The sequence below is a fragment of the Oryzias latipes genome, chromosome 18, assembly GCF_053564925.1.
Source record: "Oryzias latipes strain Hd-rR chromosome 18, Olatipes_Hd-rR_3.1".
Classification (NCBI taxonomy): domain Eukaryota; kingdom Metazoa; phylum Chordata; class Actinopteri; order Beloniformes; family Adrianichthyidae; genus Oryzias; species Oryzias latipes.
In genome coordinates, this window is record NC_136254.1 from 21,649,653 (window position 1) to 21,674,934 (window position 25,282).

General features: G+C 37.0%; 1 long non-coding RNA gene across 2 annotated transcripts; it reads right to left on the minus strand.

The window, feature by feature from the left end:
• Window positions 1-879: 879 nt before the first annotated feature.
• On the minus strand, window positions 880-14,921 carry LOC144987041 (uncharacterized). Of its 2 annotated transcripts, XR_013650904.1 has the most exons (4): window positions 14,812-14,894; window positions 12,550-12,616; window positions 10,289-10,354; window positions 880-9,892 (listed from the first exon to the last, which is right to left on the minus strand). It is a non-coding gene; the product is annotated as an uncharacterized LOC144987041 (long non-coding RNA). The 2 variants fall into 2 exon arrangements; XR_013650905.1 differs by lacking the exon at window positions 12,550-12,616 and having other exon boundaries at window positions 14,812-14,921.
• Window positions 14,922-25,282: the final 10,361 nt, after the last annotated feature.

Consider the following 25,282-nt stretch of genomic DNA (forward strand, 5'->3'; position numbering starts at 1 on the left):
ACTGTCCCTCCAACCACGGCTGGATGAAGCTCGTCTGCTGGACTTTTATATATGTAGTTGTAGATTTAGATAAGTTTATTCTTCTCTAAGAGTTAAATCGCATGTCCGTCCTGGGGGAGGATCCCTCCTTCATGTGGGCACCCCTGAGGTTTCTTCGTTTTTTCCGGAATCCGTTTTTTTTGGGAGTTTTTCCTTACCGCGAAGGGGGGTCTAAGGGCAGGGATGCCAGTATAGCTTAGTCAGTTTGTTAGTTCATTTTAGTATTTTTCTATTGAACTCTTTGTATTCGTGATCCTTTTGATTTCATGTTTTACTTCGAAGCCCATCGAGACGACTGTTGTTGTGATTTTGGGCTATACAAATAAAATTGAATTGAATTGAATTGAAATTGAATTAAAAATAATTACCCAACTATTAAATTTAACGTTAAAGTTTGACATAAAAACCACATACAAGGATGGAAAATATAAATGACAGCTTTCTAGATGGTGGTGAAAAGTTTTTTTTTTTGTTATTCAGTCTTTTCTCCATGTGAGAAAGGCAGTGTCTTTCGCTTTGGCTTGATTCTTTTTTTTTTTATATAACATCCCTCATTCCTCATAATCAAGACTTCACCAGGGACTCCTTATGTTATTCACCAATTGTAAAATCCCAACTCCAAAAGTAATAGAAAGTTTATTAGCTGTGCCTAGTTCTTTCAACTTTGCTCGGACATGAAGAGCTATTGATAACCTGCAGTAGTGTGACTTGTAAAAAACAAATTTGCAAAGAATTTGTCTGGAAGAACAGTGGAGCATAGCATTCCTCGGACATTTAGTGCATTATGGTAACTTTTACAAAAACAGGCAACTTTGTAAGAAAATCCATGGGAACTCGGAGTAAAATAAATCTGTTTAATCACTTTTTTCAGACTTGGTCCATTTCCTGTATTTCATTTGAACCCAGTGGAGCTCTGTTACCGTTAGGACTTGTCAGTATTAAAATGATCAACAGGAGTGACATACTTTAAAGCAATGGCATTGCATCCTCTTTTACAAAAGAGTAGAAAAGATACAAGAGGTCAAATGTTCATGTCAGCAGTTAAATGTAAAACAAACAAACACAAAAACATCAAATTCTGTTTAACAAGTACTTCAAAAGTTAAGTAAAAATGTAATAAAACTTCCATCTTTATTTTATTCATTACAAAAGCGTACAACTCTTTCTACAGAATAATACATATTTCTAAAAAACACTCTCAAATTAGTATTTTTCCAAAATATTTCACAGACTTCTAGTAAAAAAAGAACAAAAGACAAAACAAAAATTCAACATAGGGGAGTGACAAACAAAAGAACTGAGAAAAGTTCAATGCAAGGAATAAAAAAAATACTTTTATAAACAATTTATAGACTTATTTATAGACTTTACGCATATACTTGTTGGTATAATATGAAAGATGTCCTCTGGCTTTAAACGGGCAGCAGGAGGCTGAGTGATTTCAGATCCTATCTTTATAATACACTTAAAAAGTCCACAAATATTATCTGTCCCTACAACAAGCCATTTTTGTGACGTAGTTACAACTACAGTGTTTTTGCATTTTTCCCTTTGACACAGACACACCTACACAGGGTGCGTGGTTGTATCTTAAAATACAAGTGAAGTGACGATAGGATGCTTTACATTATGTAGTTTGCATAAACTACATGGGAGAAAACCATGACACGGAGAGGTGAAGGCTTCAGGAAGGAGTCTAAGCTGCAATTATACTGCATTAAGCTCAAACCAGGCTGTATAATTAAAATCATGTGATTATACATTACATAGTATTAGAAATGACACAATGATTTTACATTTGTGCTGTAAAGGTACATATAATACAACACATATCAGACAAAAGACAAGATAATATCAGATCTGAATCAACCAACAGATTGTACAACAGTACAAAGAAAACTGAAATTTCAATTCCGTGAATTTCTTAAGAAATGTCAGCTCATTCATAATACAAACAAGTACAAGGAAATTTTAGGGTGACTCGTAAATTCAGTTATGCATCATGCCTCAAGGATGTTGCTTTAAACAACATTTTTAAATGTGACAAAGTTGTTGAGGCTTGGCCGTGCATATTTTTTTGCATTCTAACAAATAAAATACAATCCATCCAAATGTACACAGGGGCAAAAACGTATTGGTCAGTCACCAACTGTACAAGATGTCCCACTTAAAAGGATGAGAGACGCTTGTAATGTTCATGATATACTTCACCTGTGAGAGACAGAATGAGAAAAACAAATTCCAGTATATGAATTTGAAAGTATTTATTTGCAAATTATGGTGGACAATAACTATCTGGTCAAAAAAAAGTTTACCTCAATACCTACCCTTTTTTGGTGTCAATGATAGAGGTAAAATATTTTATGTAGGTCTCCACCAGATTTTCATACACTACTGCTGGTATTTTGGCCCTTTCCTCTATGCAAATCTCCACTAGAGTAGTGATGTTTTGAGGCTGTTGCTGAGCAACACAAACTCTTAACACCCTCCAAAAATTTTCAATGAGGCTGAGATCTGGAGCCAGTCCTGGTTAGGCCCCCAGGACTGGCTTGGACATCTACTGGCTTTAGCAGGGGGACACGTCTGGCACTGTGGGATTTAAATCTCTGGTGGTGTCTTGTTAGTAGCCTTTGTTACTTTGGTTCCAGCTCTCTGCAAGTCATTCATTAGGTCCCCCATGTGGTTCTGGGATTTTTGCTCACAATTCTTGTGATCATTTTGACCCAACGGGTGAGATCCTATGTGGAGCAGATCTAGGGAGATTATCTTTGGCCGTTTATGTCTACCGTTTCCTTATAATTGCTCCCACAGTTGATTTTTTCACACCAAGTTGCTAACCTGTGGCAGATTCACTCTTTCAAGCCTGGTGCAGGTGAACAATTTAGTCTCTGGTGTCCTAAGATAGCTCTTTTGTCTTGGAGTTTGGACTCGTTGAAGTTGCGGACAGGTGTCTTTCATACTGATAAAGAGTTCAAAGAGGTAGCCAGGAAAAAAAGAGCCCCTTGAAGAAAAAGTTACAGGTCTGTAAAAATCTGTAAAAGTTGCTTGATTGTAGGTAAAATATTGATTTTACCAAAGAATCGACCAATTAAAAATGTTTACAAAACTAATTTCCTGGATTCATTTCCTCCATTCTGTCTGTCATGGTTTAGGCTTGCCTATGAGGAAAATTACATGCTTTTCTTATCTTTTTAGGAAGATAAACTTGCACAATTAGTGGGTGACTGAATACTTTTTGGCCTCACTGCTATTTACAAACCGATGATATTAATTTAATCACGATTTTGATGTGGTGTGAGAAGTATTTTTAAATTAAAATAAAATATTACACTATTAGATGAAAAGTCAAATATTTATCTTTATCCCCTACAATAAAATTAATGTCAAGAATTGTCTGATAACTTCAACTTTTTTGCTAAATGGCCTCAAGGTAAATCTGCCATATCTATATATATATAATTGGTTAAAGCTGAAAATTTTCACGAGAAAACATTGTCTTTATGCTAATTACACAGTGTACCACCAGACATTCTTGAAACATTCACATTATTCGTACTTTTTTCTTAGTTCGTAGCATTTGAAGCCATAAATTGGGTCCTGACAAAAGTTGGGTGATCAAAGACGAGCCGAGTCACCACAGCAACCTTGGGAAGTTTGAAGAACACCATGCTGTCCCTAAGTGAAGATGAAGAAGCGCCAGATTGCTTTTGAGTTGTGTTGCTTTGGGAAGTGCTGGATATTGAAGCATTGGAACTTGGATTTGTTGCCACTGTTCTTTGAGATATAGGACTTGAAAAAACACCAGCTGCTAATGTCTGTGAAACCATCTTCATTTTTGTAGTCACCTCCATTGGAGGTGTTGAATGTGCTGCAGGTGCTGCTTCGGTTGAGCTGGGTCTCAGTGAAGATTGGTTTGATGACAAACTGCCATCTGTGCTTTTGCTTGAGAGAAGGGACACTCCCTGTGGTGCATTTGGTGCAGTTTGAGTGTCATTTAATATTCTGGTGATTACATGTGTGGGATCAGCAGCTGCTGTTGTAGGGCTTGATGGGGAAATTGAAGATGCCAAACTTCGAGGAGGTTTTCCTAAAGTGGCTGAATCTGTGTTTACTGTTTTTTCCGAAACAGTTGTTTCAGGTGGTGTTGATATCCTATTTGGCGACTTTCTAGCCATGGGTGACGTGTTGTATGATGTTGCTGTAGAAAATAAACCACTAACCAAAGGTGTAACTGGTTCGGTTTTTGTTATAGCATGTGTGTCTTTAGTTAATGAAGAAGACATTTGTGTGTTTGCTGGAGAGTTAGTTATTTCCCCTTGAGTTGCGTATTGTGTAGTGCCTTTTGAAAAGTTTACCAATGTTATTGCAGGGTTACTTGACATCAGTGCAGGTGAAGTAAACGCCACTGCCATTGTGATTTCTGTTCTTGCAGATATTGAAGAAGCCTCTGTGAATGGCCCCTGAGATGACATGGTCATTGTTTCTCCTTGTGATGGTGACACAGTGTCATCTTTGAAATCTGGGGTTTGCATTGGAGCTGTGAGCAATGGTGAAGTTGATAAGCTAACAATATTCTTTGTCTCTTGAGCTAAACTTTTTCCTGGAGTTGTTGATTCCAGGACATGAAATGTACCTGTAATTGTTGTTTGTCTTGCAGTTGTTGTTTTCACAGAGGCTGCTCCTGCTAACGCTACTGTGGATTCAATAACTGTTGCTGTTGAGTTGGGCATTTCCTTGCTTGCGGCCGTAGAGTATGATGATGTACTCACACTGGCTGTTGGTGCAAATGATTGTGTTGCAGTGGTTTCCATCGATAGTGTAGTGGGTGTTGTGAATCCCCTGACTGTAGAGGCAAAATCACTACCTATATCTGTAGTTTGCGACTTTCCTTCGTCAAACGTACTTTCAACCATAGTTGTACTTGCTTTTATTGTTGATTTTATACTGGTGGAAAGTTGTTGCACTCCTTCTGAAAAGGATTTTAAAGTTGTTGGACTTGGTGTAATTAAAGAAGTTACTTGTGTTGCAATCGGTGGTTCTGAAGATCTTGTATTTGTGGTTTGTGACTTTTCTGCAGTAAAGGTACTTTCATCTACAGTTGTATGCTCTTTCATTGATGATGTTATGGTGGTGGCAGGTTGTTGCACTAATTGTGAGAAGGAGTTCAAAGTTGTTGGACTTGGTGTAATTAAAGAATTTACTCGTGTTGCAATTGGTGGTTCTGAAGATCTTGTTCTTGTTGTTTGCGACTTTCCTGCAGTAAAGGTACTTTCATCCATGATTGTATCCTCTTTCATTGATGATTTTATGGTAGTGGCAGGTTGTTGCACTCCTTCTGAGAAGGAGTTTAAAGTTGTTGGACTTGGTGTAATTGAAGAATTTACTCGTGTTGCAATTGGTGGTTCTGAAGAGCTTGTATCTGTAGTTTTTGACTTTTCTGCAGGAAAGGTACTTTCATCTATTGTTGTATCCTCTTTCATTGATGATTCTATGGTGGTGCCAGGTTGTTGCACTACTTCTGAGAAGGAGTTTAAAGGTGTTGGACTTGGTGTAACTGAAGAGATTACTTGTGTTGCACTTAGTGGTTCTGTATAGTTTGTATCTGTAGTTTGTGACTTTCCTACAGAAGAGCCACTTAAAACCTTAGTTGTACTTGCTTTTATTGTTACTTTTACAGTGGTGTCAGGTTGTTGCAGTGCCTCTGATGAGTTTGAAGTTGTTGGACTTCTTGCTTTAACTGAAGAGGTTAATTGTGTTGCAATTGGTGGTTCCGAAGATCCTATATCTGTAGTTTGTGACTTTCCTTCATCAAACGTACTTACAACCATAGTTGTACTTGCTTTTATTGTTGATTTTAAACTGGTGGCAAGTTGTAGCACTAATTGAGAGGAGTTTAAAGTTGTTGGACTTGGTGTACCTGAAGAGGTTAGTGGTTTTGCAATCGGTGGTTCTGTAGATTTTATAATTGTAGTTTGTGACTTTCCTGCAGTAAAGGTACTTTCATCCATGGTTGTGTCCTCTTTCATTGATGATTTTATGGTAGTGGCAGGTTGTTGCACTACTTGTGAAGAGTTTAAACTTGTTGGACTTGGTGTAATTGAAGAGCTTTCTTGTGTTGCAATTGGTGGTTCTGTAGATTTTATATTTGTAGTTTGTGACTTTCCTGCAGTAAAGGTACTTTCAACCATAGTTGTACTTGCTTTTACTGTTGCTTTTATACTGGTGGCAAGTTTTTGCACAACTTGAGAGGAATTTAAAGTTGTTGGACTTGGTGTAACTGAAGAGGTTACTGGTTTTGCAATTGGTGGTTCTGTAGATTTTATATCTGTAGTTTGTGACTTTCCTGCAGTAAAGGTACTTTCATCCATGGTTGTATCCTCTTTCATTGATAATTTTATGGTTGTGGCAGGTTGTTGCACTACTTGTGAGGAGTTTAAAGTTGTTGGACTTGGTGTAATTGAAGAGCTTACTTGTGTTGCAATTGCTGGTTCTGTAGATTTTACATTTGTAGTTTGTGACTTTCCTGCAGTAAAGGTACTTTCATCCATGATTGTATCCTCTTTCATTGATGATTTTATGGTAGTGGCAGGTTGTTGCACTCCTTCTGAGAAGGAGTTTAAAGTTGTTGGACTTGGTGTAATTGAAGAGCTTACTTGTGTTGCAATTGGTGGTTCTGAAGAGCTTGTATCTGTAGTTTGTGACTTTTCTGCAGGAAAGGTACTTTCATCTATTGTTGTATCCTCTTTCATTGATGATTCTATGGTGGTGCCAGGTTGTTGCACTACTTCTGAGAAGGAGTTTAAAGGTGTTGGACTTGGTGTAACTGAAGAGATTACTTGTGTTGCACTTAGTGGTTCTGTATAGTTTGTATCTGTAGTTTGTGACTTTCCTACAGAAGAGCCACTTAAAACCTTAGTTGTACTTGCTTTTATTGTTACTTTTACAGTGGTGTCAGGTTGTTGCAGTGCCTCTGATGAGTTTGAAGTTGTTGGACTTCTTGCTTTAACTGAAGAGGTTAATTGTGTTGCAATTGGTGGTTCCGAAGATCCTATATCTGTAGTTTGTGACTTTTTTTCGTCAAACGTACTTTCAACCATAGTTGTACTTGCATTTATTGTTGATTTTACACTGGTGGCAAGTTGTTGCACTACTTGAGAGGAGTTTAAAGTTGTTGGACTTGGTGTAACTGAAGAGGTTAGTGGTTTTGCAATCGGTGGTTCTGTAGATTTTATATCTGTAGTTTGTGACTTTCCTGCAGTAAAAGTACTTTCATTCATGGTTGTATCCTCTTTCATTGATGATTTTATACTGGTGGCAGGTTGTTGCACTACTTGTGAGGAGTATAAAGTTGTTGGACTTGGTGTAACTAAAGAAGTTACTTGTGGTGCAATTGGTGGTTCTGAAGATCTTGTATTTGTGGTTTGCGACTTTTCTGCAGTAAAAGTACTTTCATGTATAGTTATATCCTCTTTAATGGTGGTGGCAGGTTGTTGCACTACTTCTGAGAAGGAATTTAAAGGTGTTGGACTTGGTGTAACTGAAGAGATTACTTGTGTTGCACTTAGTGGTTCTGTAGGATTTATATTTATAGTTTGTGACTTTTTTTCAAAAGAAGTACTTACAACCACAGTTGTACTTGCCTTTATTGTTGAGCTGACAGAACTGCCAAATGGTTGTAGTACTTTTGAGAAGTTTGAAGCTGTTACATTTCCATTTGTAAGTGAAATAGATAATTGTGTTGAACTTGGTGGTTTTGAAGATCTTATATCTGTAGTTTGTGACTTTCCTTCAGCAAAGGTACTTTCAACCATAGTTGTACTTGTTTTTATTATTGATTTTACAGTTATTTGTGCTGCACTGGGTGGTTGCATAGTTTTCTTGCCTGAAGTTTGTGACTCAAAAATATGAGACATAGTTTGCATTGAAGAATTTTGTAAGTGAATTGTGATGGCTTGTCCTTCAGTGTCCTGTTTGCTCTTTGTTAGGGTTATGTCTAATTTTGGATATTGTGTAGGAATGGATTGCGCCTGAGAGGTTAACGTCATTGTCCCTTTTGTAGACAAATTTTCTCTGTTTGATTGGTTTTGTTCCTCTGTTGCAAACGAAACAATGTGTGAAGCAGAGGGTAATTGTTGGGACTCTGTTACGTTTTTTTGAAGTAAAGTTCCAGATGAAAGCATATTGGATGTTTTGGTTTTTTGGTCTACTGATTGTGTGACAAAAATTGAACTCTGATGTGTATTGGCAGTAATAGGTTTCATGGTGGTGGATTGATGTACAAAAGTGTTAGAATTTATAGTGGCTTGGTTTTTTATTGTGGCTGGCGTGGTTAATTTTAGTGTAATGGGTGTTTCTGTTGTCACAGAAAAGGGAGCTGGGTATGTTACAGTAGTTTTGACAGTTTGTGGCACAAGCTTCATACTTTGGGTTTCTATAGACGATGTTGTGGCTAGTATTGGTAATTCCATTGTTGGTGACTTGTATTGCTCTGCTGGTGTTGATATAAAGCCTTTTGAAAGGGTTATTGGTTGTGTCTGTGCTGAGTCTCTCTGTGTCTTTTCAACAGCAGTTTTGTTGGGTAACATCTTATTACTCTGTGATGTTTCGTTTAAAGTTGACATTGTGACCCCTTGAGAACCTCTAGATGTGGCAGTAGTTTCTAAGGTTGCAACATCATTAACATTCTGTCTAGTAGATCCACCTGTGTCAGATGCTGAAGGATGTGTTGCTAGTGTTTCCAGAGTTATGTTATTTTCCTTGGCTGTGCTGTGACTCTCCATGAGACTTAGTCCTGAGTGTGACTTTAAAGATAGTGAGCTTAGTTTCTCCGTTGAAAATGGTTCTGTTGCAGTCCATTTGGTTGGTGATCCTTGTGTCACCAACTGTGTAGTGTAGGATGTTTGTATTGAGTTTGTATTGGAGTGTGCTTCAAAAGAAGCCGTTGTAATATTTATGTCTGAGGTTTGAGGCTTCGTGGCAGACCTGGAATCTACAGACGCTGTGTAATCTATTGGTCCTTTATTCCCCAAATAATCGGTTGTTGATGTTGCAGCTGATGATTTTGTGAAAAACTCTTCCGGTGGAGATGAAGTTACAGGGAGTATAGATAATATATTTTTATTTGATGTGGCTGATCCTAATTCTGCTGTTGGTGAGGGACTTTCCTGTTCGGATGCTGAATGTTGGGTGCTCCTGCTTGAGCTTGTGAATTCTTGTGTTGCACTGGTCATTTTTTGGAAAGTCAGTGTTGGAAAAACAACTGTTATCTCTGCAGATGACCTCTCATTAGTGATTACCAGTTCATCAACAGTGACCACATCTGGCTGTGTTGGTCGGGTCAGAGTTGGAGTGGCTGCGTGAAGTTTAGTCACAGATGATGAAGCTAAAGTTGTCTCATCAGATCTGATTGTGATTAAGTTTGAATAATCTGTTTTTGTTTTGTCTTGAAGGTCATTTGCTGTTGTGCTTGCTAACTCAGAATCCCTGATTGAAAATGGTGAAATGCTGGTGACTGTGCTTTTGCTAGAATCTAAAATATTTTCAGTTTTTGTTGGTGTTGGACTTTCATTTGCTGTTTCTGTGTTTTCCATTGGTAAAGAAACTGGTTGGCTTGTGGTTAAATGAGTTTGTTGGCTGTTTTTGCTGGATTCCTGGTCAGTGAAAATGTACTCCATTGTTTTTGACATTTCTTCAGAAACTAGGCTTGTCTCTTTTTCATACGAGCTTAATGTTGTTGTCTTAGTTGTTGCTGAAGGTCCATTTTCAGGCCAGCGTATCGTAGTCTGATTATCATTGTTATTTTCTTCTGTTTGTAAAGGGGTTGGAATGCTTTGTTTTAAATCCATGCAGGCAGCTTTGTGGGGGAGGAAGAAGGAGAATTTCTATTAATTGTAATTTACTAGAAAATGAAGCATTTTATACAAAAGTACAAATGTGATAGTTAACTTCTTACTATATTCCTTTTAGTGCCTTAGGATGTTTGTTATGTGGCGATATTAAAACCTTTTAAAAATTCGGCAATACAAGATGGATGATCTGATGTAGAAAGCATTTTACAATGAATGATCCGTAAACATTAAATACCATTGGAATTATTTTTTCTAATCAAAATTAAGCAAATATCCATGTTTTATTTTAAATTAATGCATTCAATCATTTGCTTGGTTTTCTTTTTATATTTTAATGTGAATATTAAAAATAATGTTGCATTGCTAATACATGGCACAATTATTTCAGCCATGTGACTGACCTGCCAGCAGGATGAAAAGAGGTCCACCTTTCATGGTGTAATCTGATCAGTTTTCCATTTGCTGATCTGCAAAGATATTGACAAAAATTAGTGAGAGACATATCTTCATTTGTACATGAATAAATGCTTTGTAAAATAAATGCTTGATTCCTCTAATGGATAAACAAAAGATTTTAAATGGCAAAAAATTACCCTAATTTAAAATTTTACATGTTCAGAGATTACGAAGAAAAAAAATGTTTGCAGCCATAATAATGAATCACTTCATCAATGAAAATAGGAGAATGTTATGTTTATAACAATACATACAAATGAGTTATTTCAACTAATTGCTGCAGAACATGTTTATAAAAACTATTATTAAAGTGTATGGCTCTCTGGAATCATTCAGTCATACCAGTGAAACATAAGCTCTCAAATTTTGTTGATATCAATTGTTATTTGAGAGTTCAGTAATTTATATACATATATATTGCTTTTAAGCCTCTCAAGAGCATTTGCTCTATGATGCTTTTAATATCTAAATATGGACCACACCAGTCACTGACTGCAAGGACCATATTGTTTTCGCTGCACTGCCTCTGATGGAAAAATTTCTGTGCCTTTGAGCGACAATTTAACCGCCGCCATAAGAGTGAAAAGTCACCAAATTTTGCATACACCTAGGACCCAGCGAAAATAAATTTTCGGCATAGTAAACAATACAGAGATGTATTTCAATTATTTTATTTGCACAACAAATACCAGTGCTTTCTTATGATAGTCTATCATTGCAAATGTGTACATGGTGTATTTGATTTCTATTCAAAGACTTACTCTGTCAGACTACCTTGCATTTTGAAATTTAATCTGAACCAGTGGTGATGTCCCGATCCGAACACGTGATTGGAAATCAGGCCCGATCACATGGCTGATGTCTCGATCGAAAATCGGATGTTGTAGCCTGATCAGTACTGGACATTTAATTTATTTCTATTATGATCAGGGCTAAATATTTCTAGCTTATTATTCCAGAAAAATACTCTACTAGATGTGTGCATATTATGAACGGATCACCACAATTTATTGCAGCACTAGTTTGAGCAGGAGGCATACAAAAAACTGTTCAGCTAAACTAACCTATGCTAAGATGGCTAGATATTCACAGATTCAGAATTACCGGACCAATAACTATTTTAAAAAATGTTTTTAACTGACAGCAAGTGGCTCTATTGGGTTATCTTAATTCAAACAACGACCTACAAAGAACTTTTAACAGAAACATCTATTTATTTACTTCCATTACACAAATCAGGGAACAAACATCAACTAACAGATTACAGACAAGTGTCTTTACTCTGCCAATTCTCAAAAATACTTGAAAAAGTATTCCTCACAAAGCAGGAGAATTTTGCTGAGAAACATAAACTAATGTCCAACAACCAATATGGTTTCAGAAAAAATAGATCAACATCCCTGGCATTTATGGAACTAACCGAAGGACCTATAAATGGCATGGATAATAAAGCCTTTACAGTAGGAGTGTTCATCAATCTGAAAAAGGTTTTTGACACCATTTATCATAACATTTTAGTAAAGAAACTGGAATGATATGGAATACGAGGACTGGCATTTCATTTGTTGATCAGTTACATTAAAAACCGGCAACAGTTGTAAGTAATCCCTGCTGAATTTAAGCTGTGGAGTACCACGACCAAGGGTCAATATTAGGCCTAACATTCTTCATTCTATGGATTAATGACATACACATAGTGTCAAATACACTCAAATATTTCTTATATTCCGACAACACAAGTATAGTATGTTCAGGGGAGAATCTCAGTGAAGTAGTAAAAATAGTAAACACAGAGTTAGGGAAACTAAAACAATGGTTAGAAAAAAATAAACTCTCACTCAATGTTAACAAAACTAAATTCATGATTTTTGGAAATCGCCATAATCCTGCAGATTTAGAAATTAGAAGTTGCAATCGATAATCATGTTTTGGAAAAAGTTCCTTGGAGTAATTATGGATGACAAAATAAGATGGAAGGCACAAATAAAGCAAGTGAGAGCTAAACTTGCTAAAAGCATAGCAGTGTTGGGAAAAACGCGTCATACACTCTCTCACAAAGCACGTCAACTAATATATTCATCGATGGTACTAACACATTTGCAATACAGTGTACAGATCCAGAAAAAAATCTGGCTCTGTTTATTAAATTTGTTTTTTTTGAAAATGTGTGATCAGGAAAAAACGTGATCAGGAAATCTGTACTTACCAGTGCTGCTAATCCAGTGTAGTTTTGTCTGATAGCTTTCATGACATTTTCACAATTGACTGTGAAACTAAAAAACAGAGATATTTAACATTTTAACATTAGTACTACTAATATGCATTGAAAAACAAACAAACGGTTAAATCAAATAATTAATCATTTTTTTATAAATTGTCTGCAACTAGTTTAAATGGAATTTTTGCCAACTCTTTATAATATTTCTCATATTTTATTCACAGTTTCAATGAAGAAAAACAAAACAAAACAATTTTTTACAAGAACTTAAACACTTTAATGTGTAGCTTTCCGTGGGATCCGGTGTCAGACCGTGGAACAAGTGAACAAAACAAAGAAGCTCAGGGAGTGTCTGCGATCAGGAGCAGTTTTGCACTACATCTCCCATGATGCATCGGGTTAAAGTGACAGCGTCCCAGCGTAAAATGTGTCTTCCCTGTTAAACCACAACGAACACATATCAAACAGTTTTTAAATCTTCTTGATGATTGATGATATCAGAGGTCAACAGTTTAGTTCTTCTTCAAAGTTTGTGTTTATTAACAGCCAAACATCCCAGAGTTTGGTCCAAATCATCTTTCTAACTGAAACACTTTTCTAATAACGTCTGGATTATTTTATACGTTAAACTTAAAAAAAAGTAATAACATTTAATAAACAGGATTAAGGTGAAGTGGCCAACAGATACAATTAAACTACATTGAAACAATTTAACCCTTGTGCTATCCTAGGCACTTTAACGTTGGGAGTTGGGTCATCTAGACCCACTAGTGTCACTGGATTACATGAAATCTTTCCACCTTTATCCACCTTTGTCAAGGTAGGGAGAAAACGTCAATGTAAGGGTGGGGTCATCTAAGATAGCACAAGGGTTACTCATCTAAAAAGAAATAAAACGTTTGTGTTAAAGTTTTTAAAGACTTCATCTTTGATTAAGACAAATGAAAACCTAATAAAACTTCAACATGTTCACTTTTTGTGGAGCTACAGAAAACATAAATATAATGTTAGTCCTTTCGTGTTAAATGTATCAAATTTATTGTGTTCATATCAATTTTTTAAAAAATTACAGTTGCTTTTGCACCAACATTGAAAAAAATATTTTTAAAAAAAATCACAATTTATAAAGAATATATTTGTTTTATTGTGAGGTAACATGTTAATAAACTGAAGGTTAAAACAAGTACCGGGGTAAAATGTCAAATAATTTAGTTGAAAATTATTACTGAAAACTAACTTAACTTTTATGACATCTTTTAGAAAAAACATTGTGGAGGGACTGTACATCAATACAGACTATAGAGATTTTTCCTTTTTAATTTTTGGATGCTACTGTGCCGCGGGAGTTTTGTCAAGGATAAAGTGTGCCTTGGCTCAAAAAAGGTTGAAAAACACTGAGATAAATAAATGCGTAAACTGTGTAAAACTTAAAATTCTGAATGTTTAAAAAAATGCTGCTTATATTTATTTTTTAATGAAGATAAATGATTAAATACAAGAACTATGTAATGAAACCTGAAATTAGTCACAATTTTAAAAATACTGCCTATATTTAAATAAAAGCAGTAAAAAATAAATGACTACATAAATAAAATGACTATATACACAAGAGGCAAAAAGCAAAATCATGCATCTCTCCTAGTTTACCATTTCTTACTGCCTTGAAAACAGTAACTTCAAACTCTTCTCTAATTAAAAAAAATACTCAGATAATCTTTGCAAAATAGGATGCAATGCGTGATGAGTACAAAAATAAGGGAGAATTAGGGGGGTGGTTTGTGCTGCCAGCTTATTGTTGCATCACACCTTTTGCTCACACAGTCGGCGTTTTTACTAAAGTTTTAACATTTTGCCCTGAGGAAGTGTCAGTAGCTTTGCAGGGAAATTGTATTCATAGAAACTGTTTAAGTACCAAAGAGCCAGTTCATTTGAAACTGGTTAGTTAAATAATTTAGGTGTAATCCTTTAAAAAAAAACTAAAAGGTCAAAAAGAGGCTTGAAGTATTTCCATTAAATATGAATGCCACAAAAACAACATCAGTGCTCAATGCTGGCAGTTATCAGCTTTGTCATTCACTGAGCAACTATCCTATACCACCCCCAACCAACACACATAACGCAAATGCACATTAAGAACTAACCACCAGGTCTTTGACATAGTTTAGACAAGATCACATCCTTAACCAACTGTAAAGTGGAAACAAATTTTAATAATTCACAGAATATTTGCTTCTCAAACGATTTACTAACCTTTTTCTCACTGACGTGAGATTTGTTCGAGTCTTCTTGTCGAGCTTTCACAGATAAATACAGAACAGGAAGCAAGATCAATGTTGCAATTAGTCTCTGCAAAACCAGTTCTTCCTGCTTTAACTGCACCTGTGCCTGCTCTGTACAGCACAAAGTTATTCATAGGAACGAAGAAATAACAAAGAGGTGAATGAGAAACATTTACATTTAGTCAAATAGCAAGCAACGTGTGTGATGGGAAAAAGTTGAATTAAAAAATATAACAGAGGGTTCTCTGTTCGACTGAAACTTGTAGCAAAGCATCAAACAAATTCAAATCTATATTTGCCGTTTATTTATTCATTATTTTTTTTTAAATAAAATTGTCATTGCGTAAAATAAAGCATTTAAAAAATAAAGCAAAACCTTTTTGGCAGCTTAAAGGTTATCGGATTATGTTAACTATCTTGAAAGCTTTGTACTCAACAAGAAAACTATTAAAAAAATCGCAGCAATTAATAGTAATTTGGGCCCTGGAAAAATTACAGTCCAGGAAACAATATTTTTGTAGCACTGGATACTGGCTCTATTGTCTCAGTCAAGGAGGAAGAGGTATTTTATATAAAAATATTTTTTTCCTTCATCCCTTTCTATGTAAAGGAAGGCTGGTCCCACACACTTCCCCTGGATTTTTTTTTTTTGCATAGCGTCTTTTGTTGTTACGTTTGAGGTCATAGTGGCATTAGAAGGGATAAGTGTGACACAACTGAGGTTTTCTAGATGCTTTAGTTGTTATGATAGTGGCCTTTAGCTTTTCTGTTTTGTTTTAATGAGTTTTTTTTGTTTGTTTTGTTTTTCAATATTCAAAGATACCGTACAGGGACTAGGTCAGATGAATTATCTGCACAAGCATTTATTTTAGCAGTATAGGAAGGTGCCAAGTCAAGCTTTAAAATAAATATATTATCTCAGTGGAGCATATAGGAAAACAAAAAATTCTTACATTTCCTGGCAATTAGCTTCACTAAAACAGTGGAAGAACTCCAGGATATCAACCACCCCTGACTAATACTTGAACTTTCATTTCTTTCTAACTCTGTGGTTTTACCTGTCAAATTAAATAGATTTATATTAGGCAGCTGATCGGCTTAGTTGGCTGAGTGTAGGCCTGGGGAATGGGAAACCAGGGTTCATCCAATGTGGGTCCTTAGGCGAGACCCTTTGTTCTGATGCCTATTTAGCCACAAGAGGGCCCAAGTCTGGGTCTCCATGTGCCAGTCCCCAGGCCAGATAATATACAGGGTTCTGTCAGGAAGTACATGTAGCATAAAAATCTCAGCCAAACCACATGTGTGAATCAGTGAAAGCTGATTCACTGTTGCAACCTCTGAAAGGGACATTCCAAAAGGTGAAAAACAAGTGAATTACATTTATATTAATCCCAAAAGAAGATTTTGGATCACTAAGCGCCAATACAAGTCTGGCATGTTTTGGTGAATTTACAGCACACCATCGGCACAAAACTGCGCTGAAAATGCAACAGGGTGTTTTTTTGTTCCCCACCCCATCTACCATTTGTGGCATGATAAAGTTGCTGCGTTTGCCGCCTGTACAATAGCTAGGGCTATTTCAGCCCTTTCCTGGCTGCAGGATAGCTCGCCTATATCATCAACCCATGACTTTAACTTTTGCAGTTTGTTTATTTAAAACCCAACATGCACCTTTTGATACCATATTTAAATTGTGTTCTTTTTATTTTTTAATTTTCTTTGGAACTGGAATACTTCCAGAGCAACTTCTACTTGTTTATAGGACCAATAGATCGCAGGTGGCATAAGATAATGCTCTCACCTCTCAGCAAGGAGGCTAATAAGTCACAATGATGTCTCCATCAAATGACGTTACCATGTTCCCTGTCCTGTGATCACTGATCACAACCACACAGTTTTTAACTCCAGGGAACAGTGGCATGGCACATCTCTGGAAGCACCCCCAGCTGTCTGCACTTGACAACAGTTCATGTGTTTGTGTGATTGCCCTCACAATCACAGCAAACACATCATCCACACATTTTTATTATGGTCAGGGGAACCCAGATGCCGGGAACCAAGATAAAAGATGCAACAGAGATCCAAGAATTTATTAATTAAAACTCATTACTTGTGAGTGCGTCTTTCCCTTCTCCACCTCCGTGCCGGTTCCAAGCCCGGTTTGAGAAGGTTGCGTCAGGAAGGGCATCCGGCGTAAAACATTGCCAAGTTTACCATGCGACTTGTTCGCTGTGGCGACCCCTGATGGGAGAAGCCGAAAGAGGAAGAAGACTTGTGAGTGCGTCTAGCAACACCCATGCATCAAGCTCATAAAGCAAAATCACGTCAGTGTGCGTATCGCTTTGGAAATGTCATGCGACCGATACAGGAACTGTTTAAACTGACAATGACTCGCAAAAGCACATCTGTCAACGGGATGCATCTGTCAAAAGAATCTCTGATATTTTACTGTTCATTATCAGTCATCAACAATAATGGAACAGCCTCAAGGCAAAAGGAAGGTTTCCACTTGTGTGGGTCCATTTTCAGAACATAAAGGACTTGTTTCCTTTTCCTTGTTTTACATTCATTTCAAAGTGACTCTTAGTTAACTATTCACATTATTTTGTGCAGGTTGAATGTCGCATTTGTTCGACAGAACTTTCAGATTTGAACGAAACCTCCTTAATGTTGAAGCATTACAGGGTAAAGCATAGGAACAAGGCCCCAGATACACCCAAGATAAACTCAGGGACACAGTCATTCTACAGTTTACTCAAAGCTGATTTATTGATAATTATAAATAGTTATTTCCTCTTAATTTATTCTATACTTCTTTTAATTCCATGAATGCACATTTGAGGATCTGCCGGAAACATCTTAACAAAAGCTTTCTGCACCAACTTTAGATGTGTTATTTAGCATAATTTGTTTGTTGCCGTTTGGATATCGTGTACTAAATTCCAATTTGTGTCTTTTTTGACAACTTGTGGCAACATCTTGATACTGAAGTGGGCAGGCAGATCAAACCTGCCACAGCTGGTGACCTCCAGGATATACAGAGATACCTGGCAGAGGGTAATGTTGCCTGGTCCCGGGATTCCATGAAATACTGGGAGAGCCAAAAGACCATCTACCAAAAAACCCCTCCGGCTGTCCTTAGAATTCATTCGAAGAGAGGAAAGAGTAACCACCTGGCTGACCTAGGCACAGAATTCAGGTGATATCAGTTCCTCACACACTTTAGTCCACATATTTACATAATTACTTTGAATATGATTAAATTAATAGACATATGAAACAGCTGGTCATGTTAAGTTGATCATTTTCTCCCATCAGTCTTTTTATGTTTCTGTTGTTTGTGTTTTTTTTTCTTTTTCTTTTGTATCTCTTTCTCTATTTCTCCACCTTTACCAGTAAAAGTGGAGGATATATTATAGTATTGGACAGTCCCATGATTATTATTATTATTGCACTAAGAAATAAGAAAGTTGTCCGTGGGGTTGGGGGGCAGTCTGACTGCTTCTGGAAAGAAACTGTTCCTCAGCCTCCTTCCTGGGGGGAGCAGGGAGAACAGAGGGTGTGAGGGGTGAGTGGGGTCTTTCAAGATGTGGGAGGCTTGTTTCCTGTATCTGGTCTCAGATCTCAGTGGTGGTCTGCAGGCTGCAACCCACAGTCCTCTGTGCAGCTTTAGTCCTTCGTTGGGGTGAGTGCAGTCATGCGTGAGCAGGGTGAACAGGAGGGAGCTTAGCACACAGCCCTGGGGGAAGCCAGTGCTGAGGGTGATCGAGGAGGAGGAGATGTTGCCGATCTTCACAGACTGTGGTCTGTCCGTCAGAAAGTCCAAGACCCAGTTGCATAGAGTGGGGGTCAGTCCGAGTGTGTGCAGTTTTTGGATGAGGGTCTGTGGGATGATGGTCTTGAAGGCTAATGTGAAGTCCCCGAAGAGCAGGCAAATGTACAAGTTCTGATATGTGATTACTAATATATCAATTTGCAACACAAAATATTGCATAGCTAGTATATATGGCCCAAATGTAGATGACTCCTGCTTTTTTTCACATGCTCTTTCCATCACTGTCGGCTCACTCTGGCTCCATGTTTTTTATAGGAGGAGACTTCAATCCTGTGATGGACCCTGAAGTCGACAAACTCAGCTCAGCGGGGAAGTGGCGAAGCTGGCAATCAGCTGGAATTCTCAAGTAGTATTTGGACAAAATGGGTCTCTGAGACGCCAGGCACTCCTGTCACCAAAACACCAAAGGTTTCACCTTCTTTTCTCCTGTTCACCACTCTTACTCCCGGTTAGATTATCTGCTAGTCAGAAATTCCTCCATAAAGGATACTAGCGATGTTCAGATGCATCCAGTACTTATCAGTGATCGTGTACCAGTTTACATGACTCTATGAACGTTTAAAATGTATTTCTTAAAAGCTGGAGGTTTAATACGTTACTGCTTAAATACATAATCTGACCTGCTTGCTCAGCTGTTGGACAGGACAAGTAAAAAAAAAACAACATAAAGAAAAGAATTCATTTGTGCCGTATGAGCGCAGCGCCTTTTGGACAGCTGGTGAAATTGTAATAAAAACGTGTATAAGACTGAATTTCAAAACGTTGGACAAAGTTTGAAAAATAAATGCCACACCACAAGCTCAGTTTTTAAGTTTCAGTGTTATTTATTTTTCAAACAGAAATTAAAAATCAACACAATGGTTTAAAAAAGACATAAAACAATACAGTGTGCTTGAAAAAGGAGAGGGTTGAAGGTTGATGGCACGTTTTTCCCAACACTGCTATGCTTTTTGCAAGTTTAGCTCTGACCTGCCTTATTTTGTCATCCATAATTACTCCAAGGAACTTGAATTCAGTCACTGACAACCTTTATTTCTAAATCTGCAGGAATGTGGGGATTTCCGAAAATCATGAATTTAGTTTTGGTAACACTGAGTGACAGTTTATTTTTGTCAAACCATTGTTTTAGTTTTCCTAATTCTGTCTTTACTATTTTTACTACTTTACTGAGATTCTCCCCTGTACATACTATACTTGTGTCGTCGGGATATAAAAAATATTTGAGTGTATTTGGCACCAAGTGTATGACATTAACGTACAGGATGAACAGTGTGGGACCTAATATTGACCCTTGTTTACAGTTATCTAGTTGGACAAACTGTTGCCTGTTCTTAATGTAACTGTTTAAACATTTTAATGCTGGTCCTCGTATTCCATATCTTTCCAGTTTGTTTACTAAAATGTCATGATCTATAGTGTCAAAAGCCTTTTACAGATCAAGGAACACTCCTACCGCAAACTCTTTATTGTCAGTGCCTATATAATTTCTTCGGTTAGTTGTGTAATCGCAATGGATGTTGATCTGTTTTTTCTGAAACCATATTGGTCGTCGGATATTAGTTTGTGTCTTTCTATGAAAATTTCCAGCCTTGTGAGGAACACTTTTTCCAGTATTTTTGAGAATTGGCAGAGTAAAGGCACTGATATAATTTGTTAGTTGGTGTTTGTCCCCTGACTTGTGTAATGGAATTGCAAATGTAGGTTAGCAAGTCAACAATGGAATCAATTACCTTTTTTTATCACCATCATATTAATTCCGTTACAGTCTGTAGATGTTTAGTTTTTGAATTCGTTGACGCTTTCTAAAACTTTTTTTGCTTCCATAGGTCTCAAATAGATCGAGTTAGGATTTCAAATTATTAAGTGTTCGACAGCTTCTTTTTTTATATTTACGATAATTTTTTAACCATAAAGTGCACTTAAAATATTTGAATTTATTCAAAATTGGAAAAGTCACCTTAAGTTTAAATCCAGGTTGTGGTTACTGACTCTAAATTTTATTCTGTGGCACATGGTGCTTACAATCTGTCAGAATGTTTTAGTTTGACTTTGTCAAACCACAAAGTCGAACTGCTAGATGGATTGTTGAAGCATTATACTGTTGTTAGGAGCCTCCCGCAGTGATACATACTTTTCTCCAAATTCTCCAAATGCTCAAGATTGGATTAAAGAAAGTTCGAGATGGTTAACTCTAATTCTTTTCTTACTTTAATATTATCTTATATTCTTACTTTACAGTTCCTTTTTAAAATTAAAAACCTTATTTTTTTTTAACCAAAGAGCCACATGTGGCTCAGGAGCCTCAGGTTATCATCACATGACAACCAGAAGTTTCCCCTTTTAAATTGAGGAAAAATAGTGGATTGGATTTATCTGCGCTTTTCCAGACGCTCAAAGCACTTTCAATGTGTCCATTATTCATTCATTCATTCCTCATTCATATTTGGTGATGACAGTTTGCATTTGGCTGCCAGTTCAAGCCTATGGTCACACTCGAATGGAGTCACGCTGGAGGCAGGAAGGGTGAAGGGTGACTGGGGGGAGCGGAGATCGAACCAGCGACCCTTCGATCATTGAACAACCAGGTACACCGCCTGAGCTACTGCCGCTCATTAATTTAAGTCCCTATTTTGATCATTCTTCAATTTTCAAAATAACTTAAAGATAACTTGTTAAACAAACTAATCTCGTTTTTTTTTTTTTTTTGCCATGATGACAGACAGGAAACTGAACAAGTGAATACCACATCCTTCTTCATGTCATAACTTGTCAACAGCAGAAACTTGACTCTTCTGATAAAAAAGAAATGAAAGATTTTAGGTAATGAAATGAAATGAAAGATTCAGGAAAATCACTCTTGGATTTGCCAAAACAAACATAGCTGACAGGACATTGTCAATAGTTTTAATGTGAAAAGACACATAAGCCTGTCCATGTGCTTTTAAACCTGCAAGTCAAAAGTAACAAACAATTTCTATGGAAGCATAACAAGTCATTCAAGTCTTAATGTTGGATCCAGTGAGACATTTTCTTAGTGTTGAACTGCATCAGCGTTTTATCAAAATTCTCACATACATATATATATATATTTTTTTAACTTTTTAAGTTAACAGAAACACTTTGTAGTTAGTCTGCAGGTTGCTCAGAGGACTTTGGTGTCATGGTAATTCACCAGATGTAATTGAGAGGTCTATCAATGTCTTTACCTCTGTTCAGCTCATCTGTGTTCCTTATAATTAATGGTATTTACAGTATTCCCTTGCTATATTGCAGTTCAAGTTTTTCTGTCTTGCTGTTTCACTGATTTTTTTCAGATCACAATCAGATCTTTGTTTTCATTCCATAATGATTAAGACATAAATTTTTGAGAGTTTAAACAAGAGAAAAGTATGAAAATGTTTGTCTGTTTGAGAAAAGTGTATTAAGAGTGTAGTGACAGGTTCTACAACCTTCAATCCTACTTCATGGATTTCACCTATCACAGGTTATGTATGTAATGAATGCCCCGCGATAAAATGGGAACACTGTATAGTGCTATTCTAGCTTCTAGAAAGTCCAAAGGGCTTTACAATCACAGTCCTATTCACTCATGCATTCACATACTGTTTAAAACTGGTGACAACCTATAACCACCAAGAGCAATGTGGGGTTGTGTCTTGCCCAAGAACACGTTGACATTTAGGCAGGGAGGGCAGGAACCAAACCCGCAATCTTCCACTCTACCTCTACACCACGGCCTCCTCGCTCCTCTTGTTCCAGCTGCCTGGACCCACTACTGCCATCATTGCTGCTGATAGTCTTTTTGCTATCAGCAGTAGAGTAGAAACAAGCCTGCACACACCACTGCGCCATTTCACTCTGAAAGAAGAAACTCATTTATTTGACAATTATATACAGAACACCTGTGTCATCAACGTGTTACCTTCAAAAATAAAAGTCAGACACACACACACAATTTATGAGCACACTTATTAATTACTATAGTTTGCAATTTACAAAAAAAAAACCTCAATAACTTTTAGAATTTGCCTTTATCCTCCCTATCATGTAATATTGCTGGGAGACTTTACCTTACATCTAGCCAGCAACAACCTTCCACTCACCAGGGAGAGTCTCGAGTCATGGATTCCATGAAACAAAAAAGGCCACATTCTGGGCTTAATCTTTTGCAGTGTTTCCCAACCCTGGTCTATAGATTACACTGCCCTGCATTCTTTCAATCACACCCTGCTCAAAGACACCTGCCTTTGATGACTGACAGCCTTGCACGGCAACATGGAAAACATCCAGGTTATTGTGCCCGGAGAACCAGGGTTGAAAAACACTGATCTAATATGCTGGTATTGCTCCCTCTAGCAGCAACATAACATAACACAACATGACACATACCTTCTCCTATTGGTAAAATGTTTTAATGTTTTCAGTGTTTTAGTGTCTCAATGTTTTAATGTATTTGTAACCAATTGTGGCTGCCTATTGGCCAGGACTCCTTTGCAAAAGAGGTTTGTGATCTCAATGGGAATATCCTTGTAAATAAAAGTTAATAATAATTAAAAATAATAACTTTCCACTCTGTTCATCCCCAACTAAGTCACAAAGTCTCATCACTTTTTGGAAGAACAACGGCGTTAATATTGACTCTCTCCTCAAATTTCTCCTCCAATTCCTTCAAGACAAACTTTCCTTCCATGATGAATATTTGGTTCTAACAATACAACCTTTTATAGTGTTTAATGCACTTGCTCCACTGAAAACTCAGACTGTCTCCTTCACCCTCTCTGCCCCTAGTACATCCATGAACTCTGGAAACCCACTGATAAATGTCCTGTTTTTGGGGTTTTTAACATGTTCTTGTGGCATTTTTCTCATGGAGAACATATACTAAATATATTAATTTAAAAATTGCATTTCAGAGTATTTCTTTATTCAAATTGTTGAGAATCAGGAGCAGATAAAAAAAACGACATTGCTCACCATTTTTATTGACAGGTAATGAGAGTGGCTGTAAGCTAGCTAGAGAGACTGTAAATAGATGGATGATGGGAAGTGGGATGCGGTCTTACTCTGCGGCAAAAGTCCAACTCAGATGTAAATTTCAAATGAACTACTGCCTTGGTAAAATCAGTTCACCATGCCAACATTGTTAATTCTAATAAAGGCAACTTCTAAGACCCTTTTCCACAATTTAACACTTAATTCTCTCTGACTGAACAGAGTCTCAATGTATTCAGCAGAAACCTGTATTACCTCCATGTTTTATTTGAACCAGCAATTTGAAAAAATGTATCATCTCCTCTGATCAAATTCTCAACTCTTTCCCTTTCTCCTATTTGAACCCCCTCATGCTTCTGAAATCAAAAGCCTCCACATGACAGCTCAACACCCAACCTTGAGAGTTTGTGAATCATGCCTCTCATCTCTGCTCTTCCTCATCTATGCAATCATTCACTCATCTCTCTCTTCTGGATTTGTTCCATCAGCTTTTGAATCCGTTGCTGTCCCCTTGATGTTAAAGAAGTTTAAGTCTGATCCAAACAATTTCAGTAACTTTTGTTCCATCTAAAGTCTACTGTTTGTTTCAAAGATCCTTAACAAAATATTTGCAACCTACTTTACTACTATCTAACCCAGAACTCCCTCTACTGCCCATATCAGTCCAGTCAAAAATATTTGTTAAATTGGTAAAATCTCCAATGATTGCTGTCTGGTTGTAGTTTTTAGTTCCCACTCCACCCTTCAGAAACTCACTTCTTTACCATATATATAGGAATATATTACTTTTCACTGGATTTTTCAAGACCACTGACCAAGTGATTTGGTAAAATCATCATTTTTAAACCTTAGCCTGTATTTTGGCTCCCTCCTGTGGTATGACATGTTTTCTCTGGGCTCTCCAGCTTCCTCCCACAATCTAAAAACATGCTTCAGAGGTTAATTGGTGACACAAAATTGTTCATTAGGTGTGCATGTGAGTGTGTGTGGTTGTACCCCCTGTGTGAGACTGGCGAAGCATCCAAGGTGTACTCTGCCTTAGCCCAACAGTAGTCAGGGCTCCAGTTGCCCTTTGACCCCAAAAGGGATTAAGGGAGTTTAAAAAATGGATGTATGGATGATGGAAGTTTACTGAAGGTTAGTATCGTCATCTCACAGGGAGAGAATATCTTTTAAATCGAGGTTGGCCTTTTGTGGAGTTTTGTGTTCTTTGACTGCTTCAGAGAGTTTTCTCAACTCAGTCAGTCTTTCATGGTTCATAATCTGTTCATTAATTAATGACTTCATGTTGATTTTTCACTTGGAATTGATTGTGTGGTTTCCTGTTCTAGTGTGTGGCCCTGCAAAGGATTGGCAAATTTATCCAGGTTGAATCCTGCTTTTACCCTCTTTTAGCTGATATAAGCTCCAGTGGCTGTAAACCCGTGGTTTATTATCAATCATTTAATTTTTGAAATGTAGAATTTGGTTTCAGTCATTCATAGTCTGACTTTTCAAAATATGTTGTGAAAAGAATGTTTGGAAAATACATATTTTTAAAGAAATAATTCCAAACAGGGATTTAGGGATTTATGTGGCCTTAGGTAACTTCTTTCTCTTTCTGCTTTTCCCATCA